This window comes from Saccostrea cucullata, unplaced genomic scaffold (assembly GCF_032062105.1).
Source record: "Saccostrea cucullata isolate Sc308-1 unplaced genomic scaffold, CSIRO_AGI_Scuc_v1 ctg484, whole genome shotgun sequence".
Classification (NCBI taxonomy): Eukaryota; Metazoa; Mollusca; class Bivalvia; order Ostreida; family Ostreidae; genus Saccostrea; species Saccostrea cuccullata.
The window spans coordinates 19757-29052 of NW_026931863.1; the positions used below are offsets into that span (position 1 = coordinate 19757).

Here is a 9296-nt window from a genome sequence, read left to right on the forward strand (position 1 = left end):
TTTCCTAGCCAATGTGCTCAGGTGAGCGCTGTGGCCCCTGGGCCTCTTGTTATCATATATAATATGTTTAAAATCTAAAGTAAGCGATATCCTAGGTATTTAATAATTATATTATTGTAAAGATATTCAACTATTTTTCAAACTGTAAATTGGAGGTCTTTGATAACAAATTGCTTAATTAAAAACTCAGCTCTTTTCAAACTTGCTTTCACTGGGCAACAAAACAAGTATCATTTTCAACCATCATCGACTGCCTTAAAATTCCTTCGTTAAAACATTTTTATCAATCCATTCATTGATTAAATTTATAGGAAGCCCTTTGTCTTAATATTAAACTGTGTGTAAATTATCATACGCTACTGCAAAGGAATTTCCAAGATATACCAAAAATTTTTGTCGTTATGCACGTGCAATTGAGACAACCTTTTTTTGTCACAAGTGATCTGCATAGTGACGTCATTTTCCAATTGTATCGTCACAAACAATGAGCAAAACTTACTGCAGCATATGCTATTTATAGAACTTGTGTATGGCTTTGTGTGTACCAATATTTTTTCTAATCTGAATTGTGGTTTTGTAGATATAGAGATAGTTCACGAACTTTTAGATCGCCCCTTGCACAGCAAGATGGGAATCGATGGAAAAATCAGGGGAAAAAATAAACCTGATAGATATTGACCCTCCAAGATGCAGGCAGAAATGTCAGGGATACAACTAGACATACATTAGTGGAGACAGCTGGAAGACAAGACTGATGGACCTTGACCTTTCCAACAGCAAGACTTACCACAGACTTACCACAGTGGACAATTGTCAGTGATCAGGTATGTGACATAATAAATGATTTTTTTGTTTCGAAAACAACAACAAATGAATATCCGATCCTTGATCTAATTATACCAGTACATGTAGTACTTTATGCATAAATTGTTTGCCCCTGTTTTAATTTATCCCTCTTTTCCCTAGAAGTGGGTGAATTTAAAAAAAAATATGCACAAAATTGTCTATAATAATTAGAAAATGAAATAAGACAGATCAAAAATAACTTTGAATACAGTTTTTTACTTAGAAATGTTCTTTTTTTTTGTTGAGAATTTATGTTTATACCATCATGAAAGCTGAAACTTATGAACTATTTTATACTATGCTTTGGTGATTTGGAGACAGTACTCATTAAGAGACTGGATCAAGATGAAGTTATGTTAGTGTACTTGTCATTTTGAATACCAAAGGTACCAGGTATGGGAATGTTACCTACATATGTCATTTTGTAAGACACTTTTTATTTTATTTCATATTGTTCCTAAATATTTGGTTATTAATAAATGAGCATTAATTTATTTTCTCATTGACAGAAAAGTAAAGTATGGAAGAGGTATATTCTTGTGATTGTATTTGGAGAAAGTTGACCCAGAAAAGTAAAGTATGGAAGAGGTATATTCTGGAGAAAGTTGACAATAGGGAATCCAAAATGCAGAAAGCCAGATCTGTGAAGCACACAAGAAGACTGTTTATGATATGGGTGTCTGAGTTGAGAAGAGGGTATGGGGTCTCAAACTCAGACACATGGGTTTTCCCTGGATGCTCTAGTTTCCTCCCAAACCAACCCTTTTTTCTCTAATGTAACAATTGAGACAATTATCTTTGAAGGTATTTTAATGTAAATATTTTTTTTATCTAATAATAAATTGTTAATTTTGCTCTAAGGTTTTTTATGCTGCTATTACAATTAATTTCTGAAATTTTAACAAATTTTAAAATATGTTGCAGATGTAATTATTGTTCAATATTAAATTAATATTTCTGGAATGTACAAATTCTGTCAGAAGTTGTACCAGTTATAATTTGTATAATTTAGTAAATTCTGATTATTTACTAATTGTGCACTTAAATAAATGTATTATATACTGATGTAACTAAATATGCAGTAAAAGTAATTAATTTTTAATGTGACATGATTTGTATTTTTTAAAAATGTAAAATTTTGATTTGAAAGTGTTATTTTGTGATTTGTTAATGTTACACTATGATTTGTTTATGTAGAATTATAAGTGAATGTGAAAAAAAGAAAACAAGTGAAAAAATGAAAGGCAATTTAAGAGTTTCCAAAAAAAATCAAAAAGAAAAGAGAAGCAAAAAAAAAAAAAATTAAAAAACAGAAAGAAGCCAAAAAAAAGCAAAAAAAAAAAAAATGAAAAAAGAAATTGAATGAAAAAAGTATTTTAAAAGGAGCAAACTAAAAAAAGCACAAAACTTTTAATGCTGCCTGCTTGAATTAACATATTTGCATGTTTTTTCAAGCAGAAGGTTCCAAGCCCTTAAAAGCAGAGGAGAAGTTTTGGTATTACTCGTATATGACATTACTGAATGTACACTGCCAAATTAATGTAGACACAACTGTCGGATAATGAGCTTTTTTATCATCAGAAGATCTTACTTAATTTGGTGTGTACAATGCAATAAATCAAATATTTTATTTATAATTCAGATATCTTAAAATATTTACTATAGTAGCAGCTTTATTTCCATACATGTTAACCTATTGTGATGAAAAATAGGGAGATTCCGACCACGAAAGCGGTCATAAGCATTGCACACGTTGTTTTACGCTTGGATTTATGAAGATATATTGCATGTAATATACATGTATGGTTTTACGTGAAAATACAATTATTAATCTTAAATATCTATTGCAAAGAAATAGACAGAAACACATTAAGTTTGACATAAATAATATATATTCAAATATTTTTTATGTTCATCATTTTCCTATGATTGGCTACTTAACTTAGCCTTTTGAAGAGTGGTCTTTGTTTTGAATCAATCATTTTTTTAGCTCACCTGAGCCGAAGGCTCAAGTGAGCTTTTCTGATCACATTTTGTCCGTCGTCCGTCCGTCTGTCTGTCTGTCCGTCTGTCTGTCCGTCTGTAAACTTTTCACATTTTCGACTTCTTCTCAAGAACCACTGGGCCAATTTTGACCAAACTTAGTACAAAACATCCTTGGGTAAAAGGGAATTTAAATTGTTAAAATAAAGAGCCAAGTCCCTTCACAAGGGGAGATAATCAAGAAAAGAAAAAAATATGGTGGGGTCATTAAAAAGTCTTCTTCTCAAGAACCACTGGGCCAGAAAAGCTGAAACTTATGTGAAAGTATCCTGGGGTAGTGTAGATTCTAAATTGTAAAAATCATGACCCCAGGGGAAAGGGCGGGGCCACAATGGGGAATCAAAATTTTACATAGAAATATATAGGAAAAATCTTTGAAAATCTTCTTCTCAAGAACCACTGGGCCAGAAAAGCTGATACTTATGTGGAAGCATCCTGGGGTAGTATAGATTCTAAATTTAAAAAATCATGACCCCCGGGGAAAGGGCGGGGCCACAATGGGGAATCAAAGTTTTACATAGAAATATATAGGAAAAATCTTTGAAAATCTTCTTCTCAAGAACCACTAGGCCATAAAAGCTGATATTTATGTGGAAGCATCCTGGGGTAGTATAGATTTCAAATTGTTGAAATCATGACCCCCGGAGGAAGGGCGGGGCAACAATGGGGAATCAAAGTTTTACATAGAAATATATAGGAAAAATCTTCTTCTCAAGAACCACTGGGCCAGAAAAGCTGAAACTTATGTGGAAGCATCCTGGTATAGTGTATTTTCTAAATTGTAAAAATCATGACCCACCGGGGAAGGGCGGGGCCACAATGGGGAATCAAATTACATAGAAATATAGGAAAAATTTTTGAAAATCTTCTTCTCAATAACCCCTTTGCCAGAAAAGCTGATATTTATGTGGAAGCATCCTGGGATAGTGTAGATTTCAAATTATTAAATCATGACCCCCAGAGGAAGGGCGGGGCAACAATGGGGAATCAAAGTTTTACATAGAAATATATAGGAAAAATCTTTGAAAATCTTCTTCTAAAGAACCACTGGGCCAGAAAAGCTGAAACTTATGTGGAAGCATCCTGGTATAGTGTATATTCTAAATTGTAAAAATCATGACCCACCGGGGAAGGGCGGGGCCACAATGGGGAATCAAATTACATAGAAATATATAGGAAAAATCTTTGAAAATCTTCTTCTCAAGAACCACTGGGCCAGAAAAGTTGAAACTTATGTGGAAGCATCCTGGGGTAGTGTAGATTATAAATTGTTCAAATCATGACCCCCGGGGGAAGGGCTGGGCCACAATGGGGAATCAAAGTTTTACATAGAAATATATAGGAAAAATCTTTGAAAATCTTCTGCTCAAGAACCACTGGGTCAGAAAAGCTGAAACTTATGTGCACATGGAAGGATCCTTGGGTAGTGTAGATTTCAAAATGTCTAAAAAATACGATTAGTGGGATAGGGTGGGGATGCATTATGTATTACAAGGGGGAAATCTGGTAAAGAATTGAATGGTCAAAGCTTTTCAGGTGAGCGATGTGGCCCATGGGCCTCTTGTTTTGTCAGAAATAATATTTCTGAAAAAAAAATGATTGATTCAAAACAAATACTTTGTATACTAAGAGTATAGTTACATGTATATATCCTTATGGAAAGTCCTTTTTTTAAATTAGCTTGTCATATAATAAAAATTGAAGCAAAATAACAAATAGGGAGTCCTCCTTAGGTCATAAGAAGTTGTGGTATTACAATGTCAAATTGAAATATCACCCAAAATGAAAGTTTTACACACACACAATGTATGAATTTACTACCTTGACCTTTTGACCTCATAATAAATAGGGGTCTACTTTAATCCAAAGGAAGTTGTGATATAAAATATCATTGCAAAACCCCAAAGGCTTCTCGAGACATTGTGCAGAAACGAAATTGTTCAAACAGACAAATTTCTGAATTTATGACCTTGAATTTTTTTTACCTTTTGACCTCAAAATCAATATAAATGCTCCTTAGGTTATATGGAGTTATTGTGTAAAATTTCATTGCAACTCAAGGCTTCTCGAGATATTGTGTTAAAGCAGAAGCATTACAGACAGAACTATAGACAGATGGACAGCTAGCTGAATGGATGGATAGTCTTCAATTAATATCCCTCTCTTTCAGCAGGGGATCAAAAAAGAAGAGATGGGGGTATAGTGGGGTGGGGGTCCTGTTAGCGGAGCTAGATTAGTGACAAATTTTAATGATACTTGGGACAGACAAATCATTTAAACGTTTGATTAAATGTTATTAATAAATTTGTCAATCAAAAGTTGATTTAACTGTTATAAAGGTAAATAAGTTACAGAAGGAACCAAACCTGCGATGTTAATTGTCCCCTGCTTTCATAAAGTACATTGTATTAATTTTGGTCTGTCTGTCCATCTAGATGTATTTCACTCGCGTTTCCACACCATATCTCTAAAGGCTTCTACAATGAAAATTTTACACAGCAATTCCCCATGTCCCAAGGAAGACCTATTAGTTTGAGGTGAAAAGTTAAAACATCAAGGTCATTGAATCTTTTTGTTTTAGGTCAGGATTTTCGTTCTCTCGCAATATCGCGAGAAATCTTTGAGCTTTTGCAGTGAAAATTATACGATACCTTCCTGTGAAGTACCTCATACATTCAATTTTTAGGTCACCTGAGTCACTCAGGTGACCTATTGCTATCTGTTTTTGTCTGTCGTCGTCCGTCGTTCGTATTCAATCGATCGTAAACTTTTGAACATTTTTAGCTTCTTCTCTGCAACCACTCAACCAATTTCAACCAATTTTGGCATATAGCATCTATGGGTGAAGGGGAACAAATGTTATGAATTTCATGACCCCTGCCTCCCTGGCAATTAGAATTAGTGCAATCTTTAAAAATCTTCTTCTTTACTCCTGGACAACAAGCAGTCAAACTGTTGGTATGACTGTAATCAGCATTGAGTCCTTTACCAAAATTGTGAAATTCATGGCCCAGGGTCAGGGGTTCTAGAACTAGGGTTGGGCTAAATAGGTTATATGGTGAAAATGTGTTATTTCTTTGAAATTCTTCTTTTCTGCTCCCGGGCATTAAATAATTTAAAACTAAACAAGTGTATAGTTGATTTGTAAATGACTGCCTCGTCCAAAATTGTGAATTTCATGGCCCCAGGGTCAGGGGTCTGTTCATGGTCATTAAATAAACTAACCAAGTGCATAGTTATGTTGAATAAGGCTGTCTTTTATAAAATTGTGAATTTCATGGCCCCAGGGTCAGGGGTTCTAGTGCTAGGGTGGGGCTATATAGATTATACATGTATAGTGAAAATGAATTAATTTCTTTGAAAATATTCTTCTCTGCTCCTGAATATTAGATAAACTAACCAAGTACATAGTTATGTTGAATAAAGCTACTTCTTCCAAAATTGTGAATTTCATGGCCCCTGGGCTGGGGGTTCTGGTGTTTGGGTGGGTCTCTATTGATTATATAGTGAAAATGCATACATTCTTTAAAAATCTTCTTTTCTGCACCTGGGTATTAAACCAATGAACTATGTACATAGTTATCAGGAGGAAGGATGCCTCTTTGAGATTTGTGAATTTCAGGGCCTCTGGGTCAGGGCTTCTTGTGTTAGGGCGGGGATCTAATGTTTATATATTTCCTTTGCTCTTGGGTATTATGCCAATGATCTTATTACATATTTATGACGATATATTTATGATTTCCGGGCCCCTGGGACAGAGGGATTTGGGGAGGGGGGGTGTACATAGTCTGAAAATAATTTAATGCTTTGAAATCTGTACTTTGGTATTAATCAACAACATGATGAAACTAAATTTATAAAATTTCCAAAAATTTGAAGATATGGCCCCAGGGTGAGTGGTTCCTGTGGGATGGGGTGCACAACTGATAAAGTGGAAATGCATTTTCTCTTTGTTATTCTGATCTACCTCTGGGTATAAAGTTATCAAAGTAAGCATGCTAAGTGTATAGTTATGTTAAGCATTGGTGCCTCTTTCAAAACTGTGAATTTCATGGCCTCTGGTTTAAAACATGAATCAAATTCAATTGTTGGAAAGTTTTTACATGATACTCATGTGACCTATAAGGCCCATGGGCCTCTTGTTTTTCTAAGTGATCTAAAGGCCTTTGCTTCTGTCTGTTCCTCCGTCACACTTTGCATTTAGCTATGTTCGGAGCTCAATTTTAAGGAAACTATCCAAGATATTTTCATCAAACTTCATATGCTGATAGACATTGATGGAGTTCTATGCAACTGCATAAATATTTTTTTACCCTTCCTTTGCCCTTGACCTCACTTTTCTTAATTTAGTGTTTAGCTCAGTTTTAAAGATACCATTCAGGATAGTGTTTTCAACCTTTACATGTTGACACATACTGATGAGAGCTATTCAACTGCATCAACAATTTAACCATGACCTTTCCTTTGACCTTGACCTCACTTTTCTTAAATTAGTGGTTAGATAAGTTTTTAGGAAGCTATTCAAGATATATTTTTATTAAACTTCTTATGCTGATACATACTGATGAATATGCTAATATATACAGATGAAACCAACATTTTTTACCTTGACCTCACTTTAGTTTAAATTAGTGTCAAAATTCATATGTTGATACATACTGATGTAAACAATTTAACTGCACCAACATTTTTTTCCTTGACCTTTCATTTAACCTTGACCTCACAATTTGTGTTTAACTCAGTTTTAAAGAAACCATTCATATTATTTATATCAATTTCATATGCTAATACTTACTAATGTAAGATTTTCAACTGCATCAACATTTTTTTACCTTGACCTTTCCTTTGACGTTAACTTTATTTATTTTAAATTAGTGTTTAGCTCAGTTTTAAGTAGAACATTCAAAATATTTTTATCAAACTTAATATACTGGTACGTATATATGAGAACTATTCAATAGCATAAACAAGAGGCCCATGGGCCTTATAGGTCACCTGAGCATTATGCATCAACTTTCCAGTGATTGAATTTGATTCAAGTTTTAAGCCAGATGCTAAGGCATTCACAATTTTGAAAGAGGCACCATTGATCATCATAACTATACACTTAGCTTAGTGTGGTTACTTAATACCCTTACGCAGGGTAGGGGAACAACAAATGCATTTTAACTAATCAGTAATATTCAGCAATAATCAGTAGTGCCCCTACCACACATGAACCCCTGACCCTTAGGCCTAGATCCACACATTGCACAATTTTTGAAAAGGCATCCTTGCTTTTCAAAAATATTTGATTAATACCAAGGAGCAGATTTCAAACAATTCATTCATTTTCAGTATATAAGTACATGTGTACAGCCCCCCCCCCCCATGGTACCCTTGACCCTGGGGCTTTGAAAATCACAATTCTGGAAGATTACGGCCCTTGCTCATCATCACTATATAGGTAGTTTATCTGCTTAATACCCAGGAGCAGAGAAGAAAATTTTTAAAGATTTCATGTATTTACACAATATAATCAATAGAGCCCCACCCTAACACCAGAACCCCTGACCCTGGGGCCATAAAATTCACAATTTTGGAAGAGACATTCTTGCTCATCATAACTATGTACTTAGTTAGTTTATTTATTAATGCATTTTCACTATATAATCAATAGAGCCCCGCCCTAACACCAGAACCCCTCACCCTTGGGCCATAAAATTCACAATTTTGGTAGAGGCGCTCTTGCTCATCATAACTATGCACTTAGTTTATTTAATACCTAGAATCAGAGAAGAAGATTTTCAAAGAATTAATGCATTTTTACTATATAATCAATAGAGCCCCACCCCAACACCAGAACCCCTGACCCTGGGGCCATAAAATTCACAATTTTGGTAGAGGCACTCTTGCTCATCATAACTATGCTCTTAGTTTATTTAATATCTAGAAGCAGAGAAGAAGATTTTCAAAGAATTCATGTATTTTCACTATATAATCAAAAGAGCCCCGCCCTAACACCAGAACCCCTGACCCTGGGGCCATAAAATTCACACTTTTGGTAGAGGTACTCTTGCTCATCATAACTATGTACTAAGTTGGTTTATTTAATACCCAGGAGCAGAGAAGATTTTCAAAGAAATAATGCAATTTCACTACATACATATTTAGCCCCGCCCTAGCACTAGAACCGTGACCCCAAGGCCATGAATTTCACAATTTTGGTAGAGGACTCGATGATGATTACAATCATGCAAACAGTTTGACTGCTTGATGTCCAGGAGTAAAGAAGATTTTTAAAGATTGCATTAATTTTAGTGGTTTTGGCCCCACCCCTCAGGCCCCAGGGATCATGAAATTCACAATTTTTGTTCCCCTTCACCCATAGATGCTTTATGCAAAATTTGGTTGAAATTGGTTCAGTG

The 9296-nt window shown here is 34.6% G+C and overlaps 1 long non-coding RNA gene across 1 annotated transcript; it reads left to right on the forward strand.

Moving 5' to 3' along the window:
- Nucleotides 1-1063: 1063 nt before the first annotated feature.
- LOC134233748 (uncharacterized) lies at nt 1064-1948 on the forward strand. The gene is made up of 2 exons (XR_009985053.1): nt 1064-1270; nt 1482-1948. It is a non-coding gene; the product is annotated as an uncharacterized LOC134233748 (long non-coding RNA).
- The last annotated feature ends 7348 nt before the right edge of the window (nt 1949-9296 follow it).